Source organism: Coturnix japonica, chromosome 22, assembly GCF_001577835.2.
Source record: "Coturnix japonica isolate 7356 chromosome 22, Coturnix japonica 2.1, whole genome shotgun sequence".
Classification (NCBI taxonomy): domain Eukaryota; kingdom Metazoa; phylum Chordata; class Aves; order Galliformes; family Phasianidae; genus Coturnix; species Coturnix japonica.
This window is the reverse complement of record NC_029537.1, coordinates 409,793-427,838: the sequence shown is the minus strand read 5'-3', so window position 1 is coordinate 427,838 and position 18,046 is coordinate 409,793. Positions and strand designations below refer to the sequence as shown.

General features: G+C 39.1%; 1 protein-coding gene across 1 annotated transcript in view; it reads right to left on the bottom strand.

Annotated features, from left to right (window-relative positions):
- LRRTM4 (leucine rich repeat transmembrane neuronal 4) overlaps positions 1 to 11,446 on the bottom strand; it is a 193,153-nt gene extending 181,707 nt beyond the window's left edge. Inside the window, exon 1 of the mRNA XM_015883060.2 lies at positions 11,398 to 11,446. The gene's annotated coding sequence lies outside the window, so the exon portion shown is untranslated. The remainder of the gene's footprint in view (positions 1 to 11,397) is intronic.
- Between the last annotated feature and the right edge of the window lie 6,600 nt (positions 11,447 to 18,046).

Sequence of the window (18,046 nt, the reverse complement as noted above, 5' to 3'; positions counted from 1 at the left end):
TCAGAGATGCTCAGCTGACAGCAGCTGTCTTTATTCCCCTTAGCAAGCCCCTGGTTCAACGTTCCTCCCCCAGCTCTTCCTGCTCAGTGTGGTATTTTATGTCATACTGCAACCTCAATCATTTGCCTCATTATACTCTTTTTTTTCCTTGTTTCCACAGGAGACTTTTTCCCCCCCATCGGAACTATTTTAAAGGTGCTTCCTGATAAAGTCATTCCCCATTTCACTTCTTTTCAGGTGGATGGAAGAGCTGTCAATGTTTTCAGGAGCTGAATGCAAAGTCCAGAAGAGATTCATGCAAATCCCTCATGCACAAGAGCTTTCATCCTGCTGCCATGAGCACGTCTCCCAGGGATCACAGTAGTCTACAATCATCCCTTAAAACATCCATACTCATTTTCACTGAGGACTCTGTTTCAGTCATCCCTGTAATTGCATAATGAGCATCAGCTCTGGCACATTTAAAGTTCTATCCCTTTTCCAGGCTAAGTGGATAGGAGGGAATGGAAAAGAAGGCCTTTAACTGAATCCAAGGTCAGCATTTAATACTCCCTTTAATGCAAGACTATCAATGTTGGAGGCCTACTTAATGCCTTTTAAACTGTCACTTAACAAGTATAATCCTTGTAAATAAACAAACCCTTGTGTGAACAGGCTCTTTTGATCCTTAAGAATAAGGCTAAACAAGCAGCGAGAAACATCTGAAGTCTGATGTGATAATCAAAGCATGTCTTCTGTGCGTCCTCTGAGCTGGCAGCTAACAACAGCTTCATTGCACCTCCTGAGCAGCCTTTCTTCTCCAGTGCTGTAATAAAACACCGCATTTTATTTAAACTTCCGGGGAGTTGGAGCTTTATTGTGTATATCTGAAATCTCTGCCAACCTCCACTCCTACAATAACACATTCACAACATCCCTGTGAGTTTTGGAGACCTCCACTTGCCCCGCTCACTGTTCACTCAGATTAGAAGTGCTTGGATCAGTCCGCTGAGGTTGACTTTCTCTTCACTACGTGTCACCAAGAAACTGAGCCTTCATCATCTGCCAATTAGGATTTTGATACTCTGATCTGATGAATTCAGTTATATGCTGTCTGATCTTCACCTGTCTTAACAGCTGCTGGGCATTCCACTTCGGCTATGTGAAGTTTCAGGAACAGCTGTTTATTCCTGACATGCACCACGGCACATTTTCCATGGAGTACGCAGAAAATAAATAACTCAATTTGCATGCGGACCTTCATAATTATCCCTATCAGTGGAAATGTAAACATAGCCTTCCAGTCCAGATATTAGTCTTTTTAATGATTCTGAATCACACATATGCTAGGACAGCATCTCTTCCTGCCTGTGCTCAAGTCACAGGTGCTCCACAGACACCTGATTTCTTTGGTCTTTTATTAAGTTGAAGTCTGGATGGGCATGAAAGCTAAAGAAAGGGATTACAGGGGGTTATTCGGTGCTGTCAGTGAAAGAAAATCCCTCTCTCACTGCCAGATGCATTAAGCTACTGATCTCACAGCTGCATAAAATCACTGCCATTAAATCTATGCTAATTCAGCCCAAAGAAAGAAAAAATTATTTAACCCAGAGCCCTTTTCCAATGTCATTCAAAAGCTCTAATTAGAGAAACATTCCCGTTCTCCCATCACTTTGTATTATTACAGGTAGTATTTAAAACGTAGCATTCACGTCCATTAAGAACAAAATACCTGGAGGGTATTGGCTGTTTAGACATATCTGATCATGGCTTTGTTTCCTTACAGACACTTTCACCTCTTGCTTCACAGGTTCTTGCTTAGTGTTATTCACAAGCGAGGCACAAAGGCGGACGTTGCAAAGCGAGCACTGACTTCTGAACATATTTCAACAGACTAAAGGCATTTAATGGGAATTAAAACTGACCTTTCCATCCCCAAGATCTTTTGATGGAAGTTGTTTCTACGAGGCCTACTGTTGGTTTCCCCTTCAAGAGCTTGGCACACACTTGCGTTAAGGAAGACGGTCTGGCTAGATGGATCACTTGTCTGATCTAACATGGCAATTTCTATGGTCTTAGAGGAAAAAATAGAAAGTAGAGCACTAACACTCTGGGGAACAATCCAGCAAAACTTAACAATTAAAATAAAAACATAAAATAGCCATAAATTAATTTTCCCCCTCCTGTTTTGCAATATGATTTTATGCACAACATTAAAACTACAACATGAGTTATCTTTTCAAGCCTTACTTGTGAGGGGCTACGAGCAGAGGCAGGCATCTGAATCTTGGTGGATGAACCAAGTTTATATCCATTCTAATTACGTTCATAATGCACTTGTTTGAACTACTGTAGGTGTTATTTAGATGTATGCTATACATTCCGTCTAAAGTAAATTGAAATAAAAATATAATGCATAGCTGAAAAATATACTCTGTACAAAGCACTGTATCTCACTGACAAGTACTTTAAAAAAAGGCTAAAAGTAATAAAAATTACTGCTAGAAAAATCGAAGTGTTCCATTCCTAGATTTTATGGGGGTAATAAAATATGAAAAAGCAGCTCTAGTTAAGCTAGACTGATGAAGTGATATACAGCCAGAAAGGCATTCAAGGTTGTGTTGAAACAGATTTAAAATTGATATATATCAAATACAATAATTCTGGTGCATATTAAACAGAGTCGAGATAGAATACCAGAGCAGACTACCAGCAGATGATGGGGAGTTGAATTAAAAAAATATAGTTTGACCTGGACAAACTGCCAGGCCCAAGAGTTTGAATGAAGTTGTCAGTAGTTGTTTTAACACATGAAGTGCTGCGCTTGAGATTGAAATGGGAAGCTTTTGTTTTATACGCGTATTTCAGGATTTCTGTCGCTTTAACTCTTTTTATTACCAAGATGTGTTTCTGATTGCCTTGAGAAGCACAGGGAACTGCCAAAAAACATGATCACATGTCACAAATTATTTCCAAGGTCAATTCCTACAGGCACAGCTTGAAGAAATGCATTGCTTCCAGGGCAGTTGTGAGCACAGACACTCGGTGACAAACATGAAATGGATGAGTTTAACCACTTCATCCACATCTATGGCTCAGTGACAGGCAGAGCAGTGGGCCAGTTAAGAAGGTTATCTCTGAGAGCGAGGCTCTGCAGCATTACATTTCATTTTTATCACAGAGTCAGAGAGCTCATCAGTGCTTTGGGTTCATACAACGCAACGTAAAAACAAGTCAAGAAGATCGTTAGCATTCTGTCCACATTCTGTATGGGTTCAGGTTATGACACATCATTTATTCTCCTAAGCGAGATGCTTTAACATAAGTTCATACGGAAGAATGAAATGATCTTTTCAACACTACCCTGTATTCATCTTCCTCCTGCTGGAACCAGATAAAACTTAAAAAAAGCTTCAAAAAATCTCCCAATGTGGCTGCACAAAACAATCAGGAAAAAGGTTTTCAGAGCATTCTGACACACACATTTTCTTTGTAGTCACTTGTTCTGAAATTCAGCCTCAGCAAAGGACCAGCACAGCAGCTACACACCACTCTGGTCATAACAGAACCAGATTCTGAAAAGTCAAATAGTATTAAGAAACAAATGGACTTCATGCTATTTCTCTGCAAAGGGAAGGACTTGAGCTTTGTCATTGTCAGCAGCGTTTACCTCGTTATGTGGGTCAGGTGCACATGCTCACAGTAAGCACCGCAATGCCACCAGCATCCCCCCACTGCACTATATGGGAGTTTTACCTTGGCTGTACCACACATCACCAGCTTCAGGCCTACAAGTAGCACCTTGCCTATGCTGTGACTCTTCATACAGAAATAAACCACCTTCAGGTGTCAGTACCTGAACAGAACCATTCCCCACCCAGCTACATCCAGTAACACTCACACAATTGCCATTATGGCACTATGAGATGGGTGAACTGTTACCAACAGCCTTCCACCTGTATCCCAACCCAATGACATGAGATAGCTTGAAAAAAAAACCACCTATCAAACAACACTAGAGATAGCAGCACTCCCTTGTCTACAAAATTGCTCCAGCCACCCATATCAAGGAGTAAAACTCATCAGTTTGCAGCAGAAACAGAAAAATACTGTCAAAGATAAATCAGGCTAGTACCTGGCAGACTAAGCACGCTGTACCAATTACCCTGAAGAAATTGTAACTACACAGTCAGCTTTGTACAGAGGACATGTGTACTCTGACAGTGACAAAGCAAGAGTCTGCTTTAGAGACGTTCACACCTCTAAATGCTCACCAGCCTATGACACCCTGCAAGAACAAGTTGCTTTGGCAGCTCAAAATCCAGGTTGGCTGTAGACTAGGAAATGCTAAATTATTAGCAACAAAGTGTTATAAACTTGTCTCCTTGACTACTGATCTTAAAGAGATTCCCTTTATAGGCTGCTGATTCTCTTCTGCTTAAAAACATTGCAGAAAATAATGATTATTGTTATGTCCATCGTGACTGTGTGCAATCACCGTATGCTCCAGCCAGCATTAGAGCTGCTCCCAGACTCTGAACCAACACTCCCTTGGAGCAGTTTAGACACAATACTGCTTGGTATAATGTCTTACAGACAAGGAGCACGGTCCACTTCCAATAGGAGAAACTCCTAAAGGGCAGATTAATTCACTGCACTGACTGTGTGATAAAATAACCCCCCAGTTGCTGAGATGCCACCTCTGCCTGCTGAAGTCTTTGAACCACTGTATCAAAAGATGCAGTCAGATCTTACACTGTTCTGTAAATGCTCTCCCCTCTCTTTGCTTTTCCTTCACGTTGAGCATCAGGCAGTAACACAAATGGGAGAATTCAGAGTAAGGATTTGTTTGCCAGGTCAGAACAGAGAAAACAAGAATAATCAGAAGGATTTGCTTAGAGAAAAATACTGTGTGTGAATGTTAAAATTTACCTTCTGTTGAAGGACTTTGGCATTATCACATAGCTGGGTACAACTCTGCTGTACGCTGTGATTAAGCACACAACTGCTGATGCCAGACTCGAAGGGATCTTCAACAAGTGAAAAAATGAGAAATATAAGAAGAGAGAAGAGGAAACTGACAAACTGACAAACCTCCACTCACACAGTTATGCAGTAACAAGGTTCGATGTAATCCTGGGTTCCAATCAACAAGTTCATATTGACTGCCTATAAGGAAATGGTGGCTTGGCAATTGTAAGAAATAGCACTGGAAAAAGAAATGTCCTCAGAACACAAATGTCCCCACGTGTATTTCTGGCCACTTGTTCAATTTCTTTCTTTTTCTTTTAAATTGTAGATGAGGTGCTTTATCTCTCAGTATAGAATAAATATCACAATAAGGAAGATCCAGATAGAATATACAAGAGCTTCAAAATCACAGTGGAATAGAGCACCATGCGGATAAGAGATCTGTCTCTTAAAGTAAACCAAGGGGATTAAATCAAACTCTGAAAGAAGACAAGTAAATGATAAATGACACACGGCTGTAACTAAACTAAATCTTTGGTGTCTAAATGAAATACAGAGAGCTGAAGAGATTATGCAAATTGAAATGAATCAGGCTGAATCAAGACTTACAGCTGACCTAAACTGTGAGGGAACATGCTGCAGTCTGAAGGCAGAGCAATTATACAACCTGGGACTGAATAGTTGACCAAAGGATAAAGGATGGAAATTGTATGTGGTACCCAGAGTTCTCCAAGAATAATGGTGGAAGGGGGTGGGGAGATCCAGCTCTATCGCTGTCTTTGGAGGCAAATAATAGAGGAGGGTGAGAACAAGAAGAAAGCTTTATAAAACATGTATTAGGGCTTGCATATGTAAATACAAGCATACACTCACTGCAAGCCAGCTGAGGTCTCAAAGCCATACGGGGTCAAAATCTACTGAGATTTTTCCACTACAGTACTTCTGAAATGGCACTGCAGTTGCTCTCAGCTGAAATAAATACACTTCTGCCTTCAGCAGACAGTTGGATACTTTTCTGAAAGTCTCCTAAAACAGACTGTTCTGTACTATTAGGTCTGATCACTACATTCAGAAACTGCATTCGAGATTTCTCATAAGAATTTCCACAAGAACTCAGATCTCAATTCCTGGCTTATTCCTCCTCGTTCAACTACTCAGTTAAGTGTGTACTAACAGTCACACAATGGAAAAGAAACAGTAAAACAGAAGTTAAGCAATGTATTAAATTATCCAAAATTATGCTGCATTTACTTTATTCACTACTATCAGCAATCGCAAATCATAATACAAGAGTCTTTTGACCTTTAGAATAACTGATGCAGTCTTTTGCAAGCTGAGCAAACCAGCTTCCCCAAGAACACGGGGAAGGGAAGGACGAAAGTCAAGTGCTGTAATTAGCTGCATAATTATTTTCCAAAATAAAATGTGCAATCTTCACCTCTTTGGTATTGAATGGCATCACTGGGGCTGCTATCATTAAGCTGCCATTGCTGCACTATCATTACAGGTCTGATAAGGAAAGACAAACACTTTGAGATCCACTAGAGGATGCACTTATTTCCCAACTTCCCTCAACTAATGTATTTATGTACTTATTTTTGGTGGATGATGGGACTGTGAGGGCAGGAAGGAAGTTCACTGATACTGGAGCCAGGAGGGATAAATACACACTCTTCCCAATAGGAATGGTGCTCTGATAATCACAAGGCATTACATCCTAGTTTTTATTCAGCCAATGACAAAATTCTCATCAACTTGAACAGGACCACAATTCTACTTCAGGCTTGTAGACACAAGAATAAAGTTCATACATAGAACTCCAAAATGAACACAGCAGGAAGAGGGAACCCAAATCTTCAAGATATTCAAGATATGATATACTGCTGATGTGAAACTCCTTCCTGATTCTGTTCTCCCAAACAACCACCACCAAACAAGGGGAGTCCCCACCATTGAGTATTCAATATAATCCAATATAAGAATAAAAGCTAAATGTTACACAATGGTTATTTGTGTTTACAAAACACGCAATAGGACTTAAAGCAGTCCACTGCTTTGAAAGCAGGCAGGGACAAATGGAGTGAAACAGCTCCATGTTATCACACGCATTGAAAGGAAGAGATCTCTAATTGCTTCTGAAAGGTTGGTTTAGTGCCATGACCTGTTGAGTGTAAGATGCAAGTAGATGTTTTTGCAGCCAGAATGCCTCATAGCTTACAGGCATACAATTAAGAGTAGACATTTATTTGTTGAAGAACTGAGTCACTGAGCTGCATGCTATGCCAATGTTACTTATTTACCTCAAAACTAAAGTTACTCTTCGTATAACAGCAACAGCTTCCTTCCCTCTATATTTATATAAGGGAAGAGCTGTTTAGAATCAGCATTAAAACCCTTGAGCTTTCATCAGGTACGGCTGGGAAAGAAGAAAAAAATCCCTTTCTCATCCACATGACTGATCATACAGAACTGCTCCTCTCTGCCAGCCCAAGGCTGACCACGCTTCAGTCCAAATCAAATAAGTCACTGCAAATGCTATTAAATCTTAACCTTCATTAAGCCCCCATAGGTTGCTTTCAGAGAATAGTTCTTTAAAAATCCTCAGAGAAATCAAGATTTACAGCTTGCTATGTAGACAAAGGAAAGCAAATTAACACCAATGTTCATGCTTAGACTAGCTAGAATAATGTAATCAATGCTAACTGTATGCACTGAAAACAGATCTCATGCACGTGCAATACATTAACACAACTCCATCCTCTTCCTCGAAATCCATGTGTTGCTTCTACTAAGAGTAATATTTCTCCTTCTCTGAGCATTTGTCTTTAAAAGCTCGTCACTTAAAAAGAAGACAGAGTGTTTTCTTTACCGTTTTAAAGGTAAATACGCAACAATTTTGCTCACCTCAGTAAAATAAAAATGCGTAATTGCCAGCCTTAAAGCTGTAATTTGCATTAATATTGTAGAGTAAACCTCTTATGCATGCAGTGCCATAGTGGTAGCCTCAGCAGTTGTGTCTCCTACTTGGTGGGAAGGGAAAAATATTGCTGAACACATGCATCACTGCTGACCATCCCCAAACAGAACTTCTCTGATTAGATTTGGGAACTGGTGAGGAATTGACTTTATCTATAGACTCCATTTCCTGGATAATGTTATTAATTTATTCATTAAAATGTTATCAAATTATTGAAAAGAAATCTCCAACCTGAGCGTTAGATAACAGCAGCTCTGCTTCCCATCTCAACGGTACATTCGCTTTAACAGGACTTTTAACTAGCAATATTGTTTCATGATTTTATTATTACCATTATTCAATTCAGCCACGCTTTTTTTTTTTTGCTTTCCCTTTTTTTTTTTTTCCCTTTGCACTCTGTTTACACTTTTTAATGAGGTTTTAATCTTCTCTGACATGTTTATTCAGGTTGTTTGTTCTACAAAACGAAAGAGCTTCAAGTATAAATCCATATTTTTTTAAACCTGGGTCCAAAGCTCCTGTTTAAATAATCCTCAGGCTTAGCCAACCAAAATCAACCATAACCATCCATGTGAGTTTTGGAGCACGTATGTAATATAAGAGAAGCTGAAAATGCACAGTGATTGGAGTATTGTTGACCTATTTCTTCAATCAGCCTCTTAGTTCTTGATACCATCCCTGTCCTACAAGCATTTTCCATCCTATGGAGATGGAGTATTCAGCCAATTCCTTAGACAGGGACCAAGAAATGCAGCCATGCTGCTATATTCAAGACTGTGCCTATTACCCAGATTGAAAACTCAGTGGGCCTTACTGAAGTATAGAGGCCATGGATGCTGCTTTTCACCTGTGTGATAAAGCTCAATGCAACAGCACTTACAAAGCAAGCTCCTTGCTCCAGACCTGCTGTTGCACCTTTGCAATAAATAAGAGTGCCAAAAGTTAAGAATTCGAGTACTTTACTTACAGTGACTTCCCACAGAACTTCTATCCTGTAGCACTTGTCATGCTGAATACACACATTATTACCTTACATGTAAGATAGCTAATAAGATGTTTTCCATTTAATTTTCTGAACAGCAGAAGTATTTAAAGAACATTAATGTAGTCAGACTTAATTTACTCCTTTTTTTCTTCCCCATGACTTGCAATCATTTTTCACCATCCTCATGCTAGTTAGCTATTATTTTGTAAATGAATGACTTCATTTAATTTAGTTTCAGATTTAATTGTTCCTTATTGGAAATGTCAGCTTTCACAGTCCATTAATAAGGGCACTGGTGGAAAGGAAGCAAGGAAAGAAGTGAGGATTGGGAGAAATAAACTTATCTTAAAAGTAACAAAAAGCTTTAGTTAACATTATGTCCACATATTTATTTTAAGCCCCTCTTGAACCTCAGTCTCTGGATTAAGATTACTAGGGATACTTGATAGAATTCAACAGACTGCCTTCTCTGACAGATGCTGCTTGCTGACAAAGATACACAACACAATGCTTGAACTATGCATTGGTGGTAACTATACAGGCATTGACAAGAATGGTAACAAAAAATATTATTCCTTCCTTTGCTAGCTGATGAAATGACCACTGAAATGACCACAAAAATGACCACTGAAATGACCATTGAAATGACCATTCTCACAGCTTTATCTTTAGAAATGACTTTGGGTGTTTTCTAATAATTGCAGAGCCAAAGTGTCTTTGTAAAGCAGTAAAATACTTGTGAGAATGACTGAGACGTCGTAATGTCTGCATCCATTAATTGGAACTCATTAGAAGTTTAAGCTTGATCAAAACGTGTCACTTTCCACCAGCAGTTAATATTAATAAGGCGGATTACTGGCAGAGAGAAAAAACACAAGAAAAAAACCCAAGAATAATCTATGAAATCTTTATGACATAATCAAAACTAGTAGTTAAAACTGATATATAAATCCAGCAGCATAACACTGCAGTAATATATTATAAAAGGAACGTATCTTGCAATCCATCCTATATTTGGGGTATTTTCTCTGTAAAACGCTTTCTAAGCTCATTTAGCTCAATTAGCATTTATGAAACACTTTCTATGAAATGGCTTTGACTTTGTGTTATTGGTCTGCCTTATGCTGCTTGCACATGCTTAAACGAAAGGTTCCCTACAGCTTCTGGGGGAGAAAAAATGCAATTTCATCTCTTAAAAAAGCAAATAGTGCATAGAGAATTGCAGAAGAAAAGGGAAAAATAAAAGGATAAAATTAGACATAGGCTTTTGTATATTTATGCAGAGCCTCCAAAAAAGACAATAGCTGAAAGAAAACAGGGCTTTTGTATGCGGAATATATTGCACATCAAATGAAGCAACATCAGCTATATTTACCACGTATGGGAAGAAAAGCAAGATACCACAGCTTGCATATGGCAGAAGATATTAAGAATTAGACTGAAATTGGAGTGGGGGGCGGAATCTCTGCTAATTTTAAGGTGTGTTAGATCCAATGCAATGCACCCAGGACATTACTACCTCAGTCTTAGTTTCCTTGTGTATGCAGCATTGGAGTCATTTTACATAACAAGGGTATTGACAGGTATTCAAACTACCATTTCAAAACCACATTCAGATTTTAAGATGAAAAATATGATATAAATGCAAAATATTGTTAAAATAAACATTGAGCTGTATGAACTACAATCATCCTCATTTATTTTTTTTTCCTTCCAAAACAGCAAAGGTAAATATAATATCAATACTTATCAAGGTGAAATTACCCTGTCTTCAAGAGACCATGAAGGGAAAATTCTAACATGGTATTTTCTTGGATGAAAGCTCCCATGCAAGTGTAAATTATTATCATTAAAGTAATGAATTCTTTGCCCGGTTTCAGCTTTGCAGCTCACTCTGGAATTGAGAAGCATTCTCTGGTCAATGGAGCTCAGGGGGGTACTGTATATTTTTCACAGCATTTTGTTTCCAACTGCATTGTACAGGAGGCAAAACCCCATTACAAAAAGACTTTTGAGGAAGCACCCAGAGTAGTTCTCTGATTTCACTTTTAATTTCTGGATAATGTGGATGTTGGTCATTACTACAGAGCACATCACAGACCAGCTCATCAGTTCAGATGTGGGTCAGACAGGATGTCTGGAAGAGCTCTTTGGATATCCTACGTCAGATGCCACAGTTCTGGACAATTTCCCACCTGACATACTGATATATATAGAAAACTGTCTAAATATCTCACCAATTTAGGAAACTCTTGTCCTTCTCAGCAAAGAACCACAGAATTAAAGCAAGCACTGACTTGGAACTGACTTCTCAATACTGAAAGCGCTCGCTCCCTTGGATGTCAAGCTGAGATACGCTATCCTGCACCACCTTCACATGTTCTCTTGACTTCACTGCTGCTAAAAATGCTAAGAAAACATAAGAGAGCAGCATGGACACACTTTCATGTGCTGACTGTAGCCAAAGGAAAGATTTTGAACCTACCTAGTAAGAATTAATCCATTTGTTTCCAGTTAATTCCAAAGTCGCATCCAACCAATGTTTTAAGACCTAAAACAGAAAATTACCAATTACAACACACAGTAAAATGCTTTTGACATAAAAAAACAACCTAAAATGTTCCTTGGTCATCTTTATTTGAGGGAGAAATTAAACTTCATCATCTCAGGATGAAAATTCCCTCCATTTTCCAGCTCTATTTCTAGATTTTCAGTTCACTTTGCAGTGGTTTTACAGCACTAAGTATCTCTTGCCAGTCCATGGAGACTCTGTAGGTAATGGATTTGCTTGTTTCAGGTGGATTTCAGGATAACAAAAGAAATAAGTCCTAGTCTATCTAGAATGCATCTACAGTGTTCAAAATTAAAGGCCGCCTCTGACCATGCCCAAATTCACTTTAAGAATGATTATTCATAAGAAAGAGGCTTTAGGATGAACTTATCAATGATAAACAGATTATGTTAGCACACGGGCAGCATCAGTAGCAGTCCATCTAGAAAAGTTATTAGATGTGAGTATAACCCGCTGCTCTAAGCGCTGCCTTCACTGATTCGATCCCTTCGTTACAGCAATCAATTGACACTAATACGGCAATTCCATGACCTACTTTTGTAAAGAGGTCAGACAAAATGATTGAATGGTCTCTTCTACTCTTCAAACCTATAAATAACAATGTATTAAGATAGCTAATAAGCATGTATTAACTAGATTGAGCACAGAAGCCAAGCCATCTGAGTCGAGTCGAACAAAGATTTGCAGCCCCTGAATCAACACGATGCTCAAGGGATGGAAAGTGGACATCTGTATGTTCACCTCTCAGCCCCAAATCCCCCCCAGCTTTAATAGTTTGAAAGCTCTGTATCTTTGTGTGAAAACTTTTAGCGAGCCTCTAAGAAGTTCAAAGTAAGGAAAATCAATTGTCATTTCACTTTTATATTCATTGAATTGCTCAGGTTGGAAAAGACCATAAATTAAATTAAGTCCAACCTAATATTAATCCTTTACAGACTATTTATGAATGAAACTTAAATTCAAATTTCATCACAAAGGTTTAGGAAAGTTATTGCAGCACTTGGAATAATGTCCTTGCACTACTTGCCTATCATATCTATCAACTTAATTGATCTACACAACACAATTTAATAACAGACTCTTCCACTCTTCTCCTAACCAGTTAACTCTTGGTGGCTCATAAGGCATCAATCATGTCCAAAGTACAATGTAACGCTTTCACATCATATGCAAGTGTAAGTGTTGCAAACTTTGCCAAAGAAATATGCCACTGTTTACTGTTTATGGAGGAATGTATCTCTGCTCACTAATGTGCTCTAGAATAACCTGAATTGCTTTGTGTGCTGAAAAAGGTAATTTAAAATAAACAAAGAAAAGCAAGAGAAGTTATACCCGGCACTACTGACATGAACCTGCAAACTGAAGGCTTCGATATAACAGAAGCAGATGAAAACATTTTAGCTGCTGTTTTGGCACTATGAATAGACTTCTTATAAAAAAGGAGGCACAGGTTATTTAATAACTCACATACCTGGATATTTCTGTATACTGAAGGAGCCCCACAAGGAAGGAGATACGAGACTATTGAAAAGATAATGACCATTATTTCCAATGTTCATCTCAAGCATTATTTGCAGTGGTAGTAATTGCAGGAGATAACATGCTTGACTGGCAATAGTCATCTCCTTGACCTCAGTTAACCGCTGCACTCCCAACAAAGCTACTGTTGAGCACTCGGTCCTGGCGTTCTGTTTCTGCTCTGATAAAATGAACACGTTCATCTGAGTATCTACAAGTTTTCTGCTCCATCACTTCACCAGGTGGGCTCACTAACATTTCATCATTTGTCTCAGCTTTCTCAATTACAGCAGAATTCCTTCCACTCTGTCCAGCTCTGTTATATGCACAGCTTGTTCCTCCATTTAGCATTAGAATACACAAAGCTGACTCCACATCCAGTATGCAGGGCATACATATCATTTTCCCCCACATTCAGAGCCGCATGTTTCCTAAGGCTGAGGGAAAGGCTGCACTGGATAATGCTCTTGAGACTTGCAAACTGAAAAGAATGGGCTCTGCAGCACGCTGGAGACAGCCTGGGGACACAGCAAGGACCATATCAACAACTGCAGATCAACATGAGTTTCCAGTCTGCCTCCAACACCAATATACACCAGGCAGAGCATGCTTGGACCCTACCTGCTTCTACCCCTCCCTGTTCCCAACCACCCAACTTCACAACACGTTTTCATGCAGCAGCAGCTTTTATGCTGTATGAAAAAAAATCCTGTCTCAGTGTTACTGCATTCTGGAAACTTTGCAAGAGAAAAGCCTTTGGCATGCAAAAAAAATGGCAAGGAAAGCTAATAGGAAAGCAAAGTCAGAAAAAAAAAGAGGACAAGTGAAAGTCATTCCAAGAAAACTAAATTGTGTTTTTCAATGATTTGTTAAAAATAATAATAATAATAAAAAATTGATTACAAGCCTGCAGATGTTCCTGAGCAATTCTGAAAGAGGAAGAGCAAGTCTTTTGTGTTTACTGTTTAATCTGCAGTACTTGGCATTCAGCAGATTGGGTGCTTCCATCCACAATCACAGTTATTGCCCTTTGCTGACAGTTGACCAGAGTGTGGGGAGTAGAGGAGCAAGGAAAGAAGGGGAGGGAAGAAGGGAGGGATGGTAATCATCAGAATGCGTGAAATCTCACTGCTACCTCTGCAATGGAATAACTGGAATAGCATCAAATTGAGATTCTATGCACATGTTTCTCATATGCAAACACCATCATAACTGCCTGGGAGGAAAAGTCACTTATTTTCTTTTCCTAAATCTTCTTTTTCCTTATCGCCCATAAAATGTTACAATACAAAAAAAATAATAATAATCCCAGGGGTGAACTGAAGTCACAGAAGGTGCTCGTGGAGGAGAAAAATAATTGTTAGGCAGAGCTGATTAAATAGCACTATTTTCACACAGACCGAAATGACGGCTGAGAACTCATCCAGGAGATATTAGCTGCAGCATTCTTAACTTGTCACAAGTTGTTAATTTGCTCAGAATTAGGTTTTAAGAAGTGGAATGCCACACGTCCTGTCCCCCCCCCAGCCACACTAATTGTTTATTAGCATACAAAAGAACCAATGACCTTTCAAATGGCGCTTATCGTCCCTTGTAGGCAGAAGAAATGAGCCTTGGCACAGCAAACATGACTTGGTTCCTTTTTGTTTTTAGGAAACTAACCTTTTAAGCAATAAACTCTTCACCGGTTCTGGATTTAATGACCACGGACGTTACCTTGTGACTTACATCTTTGCTATTGCAAAATTCCAAAGTTTAAAACAAATGAAGGCTATTTTTAAGCGTTACATAATTACTTGTGTGGGTGGAAGCACTGAAAGGGTTTAAAAACATGCTAAAAAGTTCTGAAGGGCTTCATATCAAGCACTGGAACTAAACATTTATGTGCAAGCTTGAGAAAGGTGTTCTCAACTTGGAGAGCTTTTTTCAAGGGATTACATTATTCCTCCACTCTTCCTCATCACTGTAAGTGATGGAAGAGCCTGAGTCTCACTTTCCAAAGCCATTTCAAAGCCTAGGACAGTTACCTTCATTGCCTTTCAATATGGATTAGATTCTTAAATCACAGAACCACAGAACAGATGTGGTTTGGAAGTGACCTCTGGAAGTCATCCAGTCCAAAGTCCTCCTCAAAGCAGGATGAGTTAAAGCTGGCTGCCCACGGTCATGTCCAGGATTTAAATATCTCCAGCAATGAAGGCTCCACGGCCTCTCTAGGAGATCTTTCACAATAAAAAGCTCTTTCTTATGTTTAAACAGAATTGCCAGTATTTCAACATTTGCCCGATGACTCCCATCCTATGAATGGACACCACTCAGAAGAGTCTGTCTCCATCATTTTTACTCCATCCCATCAGGAACCATGTTGATAATACAGCCCATGCTTTCCCTTCTTGAGGCTATAGTCCATTAAGTTCCTGAGCCAATTCATGATAAAGTTATTTAGTGTAAATTTCCATTTGGATGAATGGCAAAGAGCTTGATCTATAACATCTATAACATCTGTAATTGAATTAGCAACCTCTTTGTTTCCCTATTCTTTTTATGACTGGGCCCTGTATGCATTTTGTGCACATTCCAAATTATGGTGCTCAAGTCATTAGTGGGGAAAAGTGCCACATGAAGCACTTTTGGAAGTGGATCTTTATTCCATTCAACTTTTTTTTTCCTTCCTGGAGAGGTGGTGCTTTGCCTCTGCTTAATTCTGTTTGTTTCACGTCGATTCAGTTGGATTCCATAGATCTGCTTTGCACAGCTGATATAATTTGACCCTTATAAGCATAAAGCTTGGGCTTCAGGATTCATTTGTTTTCCCATTATTTTTCTGGACAGGAATAGTAATGGTAGATTAGGAAAGAAGAGACTAATTTAACAAGGGATTTAAACACTTGCTTAATTACATCTCTGCTGAGGGCAGCACTGATTCAAGTGCTTAATTGGGTGTTATTTGAAAGTATGGAAGGATTGCATGAAAAGGGCTTTGTAAAAGTACCTGAACACATTACAGCATTCACCACCACATATTATAATGCTCTGCAACTAAAAAAGGCCGACATTTTGAGTTTATCTACTGGATCCTATGCTGTGCAAAGACTGAAGAAAATGGATGACAGGACAGGAGTGAGGATGCTTGTGCTTTTGACAACATATGGTTGTTTACCTTGAGTGACTTCCCCAATTTCCATCACAGTTTGAGCAGTATGAAAACTGTAATCTCTTGAGTGTCCAAGGAACTGCAGCCCATTTTTATAAGCATCTACACACCTCTCCATCTGGGTCAAAACCTACTATGCCAATGGGGAACGTGATTCTGGCCATCTCCCAAATGGGGGAATTGAGCCCCAGAGTTAGCAGAGGTTAAGCACAAGGAAAAGGATACAAATATTACCATGCCCAAATCAATTAGCTCAATGTACTCAAGTATTCCACACAGCCCCCAAAAGCAATGAGTTGTCTCCTCAGTTGTTCACTATCACTGGGACTATCATACAGACTATCCAGCCCCTCCAGCTTCCCGAGCATCAATGTCACTTCTATAAATGAGACATATACTCCTAAATTAGTAAAGTACAAGTGAAAGATTTCCCTGCACTCCAGCTAGATTTTAATCAGCAAAGCCTTAGCAAAGCTCACATTTCCACTGGTGCTGCAGGACAGAGTTTTAGACAAAATTCTTCTTCATGTCCTTTAAAGCTGAGACACTGGAATGAATGTACAAACACGCCAGTGGAAACAAACAAGTCTTAAAAAAACCCAGAACACCAACAAATATGTACTGCTTTTGTGGATATGGGGTCATACCCACACTAAGGTGAAAGAGCAGTTTGTCTGAAAGGTTTAAAGGCTTAAAAAAAATGATCAAAATTTGCCAGTGAATTTACCTTCCTAAGAGGAAAATGGCATTCAGTAAAATGTTTGGAGCTTCTCCCCTTGTGAATATCTTCATCGAATGGGGCTCTGGTTCATATTAGCTTAAGCCCTCAATGTAGAGCATTCTTCTTCCCCTCCTTTGAGGTGTAAGTCCTTAGGGCTCCTGCCAAAACGTATTGCTCAGAGGCATCCATGAGAAACAGAGCCAACACACACACACTACAGCTGGGAGAACAACTGAACAGCCAATTCCTTCAGGGCCCAATTATTTGCCACAAAACCGAAGGGCTGGGATGCATTTCTGGCTTTAGACACTTCCCAGCCCACTTTGTTTTTAATTCTGAACTTCAAATAGTAAGAAATAAAGAAAACCATTTACCAATAATATATTGAAAGATCCTTTGCTGAGTTTGAGGCTATTAGTATTCAAGTAGAAAACATTGGATATTCATGTAATCAGTCTGATTATCGTGAATATGACACTACTAAAAGCTAATCTGTGCTGTCCAGAATCATTTAAAATAACGTCTTTCAAACGCATAAATATATTTTTTACATTAGTAATCATTTGAATACCTGAAGTCAGAATTGCTGCCAGAAGGGGATTTAAAATTTGTCTCATTTTAAGGGGCAGAAGGAACCATTTCAACTACCAGAAAATGGCTGAACTTGATATTTAGAGGATGCTGAACTCATGCTTCAGGAACCAGCTTTTCTTTTTAACTCCCCAGCTGGAATCTTATTGAATACATATGAAATGAATCTCACAAATCAGTAGAAAATAAACCTGTGTATTAAGCATCTTTGGGTAGAGCAAGTTGCTATAGTTTGTTTATAAGACCACTATAACTGAAGTGGCTTCCAACATTTGTGTTAGCATGTGTTCAATTTGTTTACTGCTTTATATTAAAAAAGAAGAAAAAAAACCCATCCAGAAAGGACAGATTGCCAGGATCTCAAGGGAAAAAGAACCACTTTGCATAACGTGGAAGAATAAAATCAAAATACAGGGAATCTCAGTCACTTTAATCCAGCAACTGTTGCAGCAGAAGAGACAGAAGTTAACCACTGATATATGTGAAGTAAGATTCCTTTGGAAGAAAGCTTCTTCAATCACATCCTTTTCCTCTGTAGACATACCTGGCTTAGGGCCTTCCAGTTGGCCTCTCCCATG